The sequence below is a fragment of the Pelodiscus sinensis genome, chromosome 3, assembly GCF_052426305.1.
Source record: "Pelodiscus sinensis isolate ZL-2025 chromosome 3, ASM5242630v1, whole genome shotgun sequence".
NCBI classification, from domain to species: Eukaryota; Metazoa; Chordata; order Testudines; family Trionychidae; genus Pelodiscus; species Pelodiscus sinensis.
In genome coordinates this window covers 174,258,154-174,265,831 of record NC_143054.1, presented here as the reverse complement: position 1 = coordinate 174,265,831, position 7,678 = coordinate 174,258,154, and positions in this window count along the sequence as shown.

Genomic DNA, 7,678 nt, shown 5'->3' with positions numbered 1-7,678 from the left:
TTCAGGACATCAAGTTTAAAAAAGAATTGACAATTGAAAAGTGTGAGGGAGAAAACACTCCTAGAAACAAGTCAGTGAGGCAGAAACAAATTCACAAAACATTTGTGTCTCTAATTGTACAAACATTACAATCATGAAGGAGGTTTGGAGATTTACTGTTTGGAATTTCTGATTGCCCATTTTAGTATTTGAAGATGTAAGTTCAGGGCTCATGTCTGGCAGAACTGACCAATTGGGCTTATGATGCTATTAAAATCTGTTATGTTCTGAACTGAGCAGTATGCACAAGCAATCTCAAAGCAAAAACATTGTAATGGTGTGGTAATGGCTCCCTACAAAGGAATCTGCTAGCTGCCAGGATCCACTCGAGTAGCTGTTTCTTCCTGCAGGAAGGTGGTGGGAAGCAGCTCTTATAGAACAAGTTTCCACCTTAGGTTTCTGCTGTCCAGAGGGCCCTCCCCATCAAGCTTCCTTCTGTGTGTGCTGTTGGAAAATCATAGTGCATGGAAAGGTCGAGAGGGTCAAAAGCTACTATTGAAACATGTGCCTCTTAGGAGAAGAAAGACCTGCAGGCTTACCTTTCAAAATATCTCCCACTAGAAGGGGTACAGAATTTCATGGTCTCTTCCACTAGATGATCTGGTAGCTTGAAGACAAGGAGGGTCACTGGCTTTTGATGACGACTTGGCCTGTGAAGGAAGAGTATTACAGACCTTCAAGTAAAGATTCCTATTGCTACCAATAGGGGTTGACAATATTGCCTCGTCACAAGTGCTCAAAACTCTTGAATCGGGCCCTAAAATTATGAGATGATGTTAAGATGTTAGTTTACAAAAAATAAAAAATGGGGTCTTTTTCTTAGGTTGCACTTGAGTCACGTGTCTGCACACTGGGACCTCCTGATTTTTATTCAGGAGCTGGGATTTTTTTAAAAAATCCCCAAATTTCATAGGGTATGTCTACACTACAGCGCTAATTCGAACTAACGCAGAAAGACCTAAAAATTAGTTCGAATTAGCGTTTTGCTAATTCGAACTAGCGCGTCCACACTGCTTGGATGCAGGGGCACATTTAAGGGCACCTGAAACCGGTTCTGGCAGGGCATCAGGTCAGTAGTTGCATTGTGTGGCTGCTGTCTGAGGCTATCTGAGGCTTGTGCTTAAAGGGACCCCTCTGGACAGCCGGTTCTCAGCTTTTCCTGCTTGCTTACCAACCTCGCCGAGGGACAGCAAAGCGTTGGTCTCTGTGCCCGTCTGCGTCGGTGCTTCCCTTCGGGGATGCTGCCGCAGGTGGCAACATGGAGCCAGAGCTCGCCCTGCACCTTCTGGTGCACTTTCTGGACTTGCTGCTGCAAGCCTGCCAGCAATGGCTGGAGGCTGCCTGGCACCACCTGGTGCACAACAGCCCCCTGCCTCTCCGCCTGACCGCCCTGGGGGCCATGGAGGAGCCGCGGCGGCGCCCGGACGCCGGCGTGGCCCGCTGCATCTGGCGTCTGACACCAGCAGCGACTGGTAGGACCGCATCATCCTGGAACGCTGGGAAGACCGACACTGGACCCAGAATTTCAGGATGAGGAGGGACACCTTCCTGGAGCTCTGCGAGTGGCTCGCCCCTGCCCTGCTCAGAAGGGACACTCGCATGAGGCCCGCCATCCCCCTCCAGAAGCGTGTGGCCATCGCCCTCTGGAAGCTCTCCATGACGGACAGCTACCGATCCATCAGGAACCAGTTCAGCGTGGGGAGATCCACCATCGGAGCGGTGCTCATGCAGGTACGCTACTCGCCGGCCACTGCACCGGGGGGGAGGGGCGGCTTCAAGGAGGGGATGGGCCGCCCCAGGGAAAAAGCGGGGGGAGAGAGGAGGCGAAAGTGCCCCACACCGGTCTCTCCTGGCCATACTACACGCCACCCGGGGGGGTTGCTTCCGGGAGTGGGGCACGGGGCACTGCCAGGGCACGAACACTCCCAGCCACCCGGACGCCCCACTGATTCGCGCTTTGCTGTGTCTCTCCGCAGGTGGTCAGGGCCATCAACCGGGTGCTGCTCCGCAGGGTGGTCCGCCTCGCCGACCTGGACGACGTCATCTGGGGCTTCGGCGCCCTGGGCTTCCCCAACTGCGGGGGGGGCCATCGACGGGATGCACATCCCCATCCATGCCCCGGAACACCAGGCCTCCCAGTACGTCAGCCACAAGAGGTACTTCTCCATGATCCTGCAGGTCATGTGTGACCACCGGGGACAGTTCACGGACATTAATGTGGGCTGGTCCGGCAAGGCACATGACGCACAGGTGTACTGCAACTCCTCCGTGTGCCAGAGGCTGCAGGCCGGGACCTTCTTCCCCAACCGCCACATCAGGGTCGGGGACGTGGACATGCCCGTGTGCCTGGTGGGGGATGCCACCTACCCCCTACAGCCGTGGCTGATGAAGCCCTACACGGGGCACCTCAATCCCTCCTCACCAGGGCCCGCATCATGGTGGAGGGGGCCTTCGGGCGACTGAAAGCCCACTTTCAATGCCTCCTCACCCGCCTGGACCTCGCCGAGCACAATATACCTCCTGTAGTGGCAGCAAGTTCTGTGCTACACAATTTGTGTGAGAGAAAGGGGGAGGCTTTCCTGCCAGCCTGGATGGCTGAGGCTGACCGCATGACTGGCCACTACGCACAGCCCTGCACCGCCGCCATCCGGGAAGCCCACCGAGGGGCCTCCCGGATCCGGGAAGCCCTGTGGGAGAGCTTCCTGGTGGAGGAGGAGGAGGACTGAACTCTCCCTGCATGCCCCACTGGGGCCTTCTTCCACCCTCCCCCCCTTCCCATTTCCCCTTCCTAACCACCTTTCCTAATGTCAAATAAAGACACCTGTTTTGGCAAACAACCTCTTGTTTTATTTAACATAAGTGGGGTGGGGGGATGGAGGAGTGAGGGTGGGAGAGGGGAGGGGGAAACCTCGGAGGAGGGAGCTGGAAGGGGAGGGAAGGGAGGAAGGGAATGGATAGCTCAGGGGTGGGGGCCTCTCCCATCGTGCAGCACTGCAGGTGTGGGGACCTCGGGGGGGGAATGTGTGTGGAGGTTGGGACAGGAGGGATGGGGGCTGCGGAGGAAGCGGGAGCAGGGGCAGCAGGGGAGCAGGAGCAGGAGGAAGCGGGAACCGGTCGAGGAGGCTCTGGAGGTGGCCTCTGAGGGCACGGCCCTGCTCTTCCAGCGCCTCCAAGCTCCGCTGGCGCAGCCGAAGGTCCTCCTGGACCCAGTGGTCCTGGGTGCGGAGCTGGTGATCCAGGAAGCGGAGGTGCCGCCGCTGGTACTCCTCCTGGTTCCTGGCTCTCCTGTTGGCCCAGGCGCGAGCGGCTGCTGCAGCGGGGTGGTGTGCCCTGCAGGCCCAAGTGCTGCGGCTGTGGTGAAACAAGAGCAGCGGTCAATTATCCCTGGGGCCCAGGTGGGTGAAACCCAGCCCCCCTCTGCAAGGCCAGGGCCCCTGCATGACACCCAGCTGCTGCCCCGTGGTGGGAAAGGCCCAGGCGCATAGTCCCTGGGCTCCCTCTCCCCCCAGCCCTCCGTACACATAAGGGGAGCATGATGGTACTCACATGTGGAGGCCTCCCCGGCCTTGGACGACACAGGCGAGCGGCTCTGTGGGGTGCCTCGGGGGTCCTGGGTTCTGGGCAGACTGCCACCAGGCTCCTGGCTCTCGGTGTCCTCCTTCTCCTCCTCCTCCGTGTCAGGGAATGGTTCCTCTGCCCCGGGAACAATCACCTCCCGGGGGGTAGGGACGGCATGAGCCCCCAGGATGTGGTACAGAGCCAGAAAGTGGGGGCAGGCCTCTGGGTCGGCCCCTGGCAGGCAGGCCCAGGAGTAGGACTGCCGCAGGTCCTTAATCTTGCAGCGGACCTGCTCCCTGCTGCGGTGGTGGCCTCTGGCGGCCAGGCTGGCAGCTATGCGGTCATAGACTTCCTGCTTTCCTGTGGTTAATGCAGAGATCGTGGACATTGGAGGCTTCCCCACAAACCTGGATGAGGTCCACGATCTCCGCACTAGACCACGCGGGCGCCCACCTCTTGCATCCCCGGGCAGGCTCCTGGGAGCCGCCAGGCTGGTCCCGGGAAGAGGGGGAGGGCTCATGGGGTGTCAGGTGGAGGGTCTGCTGGCAGGGTGCTGGCAGCCTTGCAACTGGCACAAACACTGTAGCCAGCCCGTGGCCCTTTAAGGGCTCTGGGGCCGGGGGGGGGGGGGCGGACGAGTTTGCCTGGTGTTGGCCAGAGTGGCCAGCAGGGCAAGCTGGGAAGGGCTAGCCTCCCACTAGTTCGAACTAAAGGGCTACACAGCCCTTAGTTCGAACTAGTAAGTTCGAACTAGGCATTAGTCCTCGTGAAATGAGGTTTACCTAGTTCGAACTAAGCGCTCCGCTAGTTCGAATTACGTTCGAACTAGCGGAGCACTAGTGTAGCGCCTATCAAAGTTAATTCAAACTAATGTCCGTTAGTTCGAATTAACTTTGTAGTGTAAACATACCCATAGAGATTACCAAAAATCATGAACTGGTAACCTGGGTTGCCAACCCATAGAAATTACATTTATGGATAAAATGGGGAAAATGTACAAACACATTTTTTTATGGACATAATTTTTATGCTATACTAAGACGACATAAAAGGCCAAAAGTGAAAAGAAATCGTTGTCATTTGTACATCACAAGAACAATATTCTACTTAGCTCACTTTCATTTATTTAACTCAATGGTTGAGGAGACATGATCCACGTGATGTTATCTACTAACTAAACAACTAAACCGTCCAATTTTCTCTGCTCTGCAGTAAAATGGCTAAAGCAGCACAGAAGAAATTTAATTGCTATAGAATAATTGCTGTTTTTTAAATGTTATTGCACTTTTACTAAATTTATGGATGCCTACATTTTTTACGGGCTTTATGGACATATCCCATTTCAGCTAATTTTTTATGGACTGTCCATAAATTTACTGGCAACCCTGCTGGTAACCCTGAAGGTAGAAGCAGGCCTGTGACTATTCAAGGTAAAGAGGCCATAGAACAGTTTTGTTTTATCTTTGCTAGACTATGTCTTCTACTGTGTTTCCACAGCACTTAGCAAAATGGGTCCCATTTTTGGTTGGCCTTTAGGTTCTGTCATAATAGCCATGATTAATAATTGAATAAGGTGAAGTGGTGGTAAAAGAAAAACAACCTCTATGGTTGGGTAAGGAGGAGGCCAATGGGTAAGAAGGAGATAGCTACATGGATGGCCAAGAGAGACTCATCAGGGGAAACCTGTGAAGGAAAGGTCCTCCCTCATTATCTTTATCTCTTAGGATATTGTCAAAGTGAGCATACACACTTAACTATTGTGACCGGGGCTGCAAACTTCTTAAGAACTGTACCAGAAATTAGGCACTGTGATTTACACACCGGGGGAATGATATGTCAGGGTAACTGTATGTTCATATAGACACTAGACTCATATTTTAGAGGTGAGGTATATTATTCAACGGAACAATTTATCTAGGGATGGGGTAGATTCCTCATGACTCAAAATCAAGATTTTCTGAAAGATACATTGTACCTCAACCAGACACGACAAACCTGATGCTGATAAAATTCTGCAGCCTGTGTTATGCATAATATGGCCTGTTTTGGACTTAAAATCTGTGTATGTGGAATAGCAAACCTGTATACTCCACAGTTCCTAAGCTCCATGGACAAACTATGCCAGTGGAGCGGATTTAAGACTGCTGTAATTACATACTGTGAACTTCCTTAATGTCTCTTTAGTCAAATGTCTTTCTTCCACACATGTGTTGTGGAGAGTGATAAGTTTTCAAAGGAGGGGGCAGAGTTAAGGTTGATTGGATAATTTTAACTATCCATTTCCATGCAAATGATTGCTTTACTATAATCTTAGCTTTAAATTCCCAGTTTTCCTAATGACGTTTGAGCAAACTCCAGTGTTTTCAATTTGTACACACCCCCTTAAGCAATTAACAGATGTTTACAGCCTTAACTCTAGTTTAATGAAATTGTTTTTTGCTGGAGGATTTTATATAGGCCTTATCTCCTAGCTTTTCTTTTGTAGTACAAGCACAATTTAGCATCCATATGCAGTTGCACCTCATTTCTGGCCACTTAATCTTGCAGACTCCCTCACTGGCAGCAATGAAGGCAGCTAGCCAAATTCAGCTCTTAGCTATGCTGGTGCAACCTCATCTATTCAAAGCACAAATCCCTTTTCAGGCTCATGTACAAATGGACCTACAAAGCTGATAAACCGCTTCTACAAGAGACAAAGCAAAACTGTTGACCCTGGCTGAAAGCAGCCTTCAGAATCAATTCTGGCTAGCAAACTTAAATACATGCATTGTTTTACAGTGACCAAGACAGTGTTAGGAAGCTTCATGGCCTTTGTTAAACAATTACATGTGAAAGAACAAAAGCTAGAAGGAAGAGAAGTACTCTCTTGACTCCTCACCTTAAGGTACAAATATAGTTGGTGGCTTTTCCAGCCAGAAGGAGAGGGAAAAACAACAACTTTTTGTATTGTTCCTGAAGTGAATGACTTTATATCCCCAGTCCCATCCTTCCAACCCTGACCACTACTTCCCCTTTCCTTGTGCACTCTTTGTTCCCTTATAGTCATAGTCCTATATATAAGGCAATTATGCTCCTGTGCAGATGGCTGAATTATTTCATCGGTACTTCTGCTCGGATGACATACATCTTCTTGAGTGTCTCATAAATCCCCAAATGGTTATTTCCCTTCCATCTTAAGCTTATCAGCTTGTCTGTCTCCCCTTTTAGGATATCTAAAGGGAAAGGACTGTGTCATTAACTGGGCAGCCGAAGAATGCAACGGCATGAGGTTCAGGAAGGACTACTCCTGGAAGCAGCAGGTAGAGGGCGACAAACAGAGAATTGTGAGATAGAGTTCACTCTACTTCTGTTATGAAAATCAGATACTATTGCCAAATACATTGAGTCTAACATGCCACATGGCACACAGGAGCTTGCTCATACTTTTGGCTTTTATTCTGCTTTCATCTATACTAAAGGCCTGTTTCTGCTCACACATTGGTGTACATTAAGGGTATGTCTAGACTGCATCCCTCTGTCAGCAGAGGGATGCAGATTAGGCAGGTTGACATTGCAAATGAGGCAGGGAGTTAAATATCCCACTCCTAATTTGCATAAAAATGGCAACCACGTTTTGCCGACTCAGCATTTTGTCAGAAAAAAGCAGCAGTCTAGAGGGGGATCTGGCGAGAAAGAAAGCCTTTTTCAACAGATCCCTTTTTCCTCAAAGAATGGCTGTTATGCAAAGGGGGGGGGGTTGCACAAAAAGGAGCCATCTACACAGTGCTTTTTTGCGCAAAAACCTCTTGCACAAAAGGGCAAGGAAGAGGAAATGGAAATGAGAGTGCGATATATGCAACTTAGCACTCCAATTGCATTTGCTCTTCTGCAAGAGGCTCGTAGTATAGACGTAGCCTCATTCTCTTCTGCAGACTTTCAGCCTCACCTCAGAAAGCATGCACCCTAGCCCCTAAACATTTTTGTTGCTCTCTGCTGGACCCTTCAATTTGTCCACATCTTAGTGGGAGGCCAAAAACTGAACACAATAGTCCAGATGTGGCTTCACCCATGCCAAATAGAGGGGAATTATCACTTCCTTTGA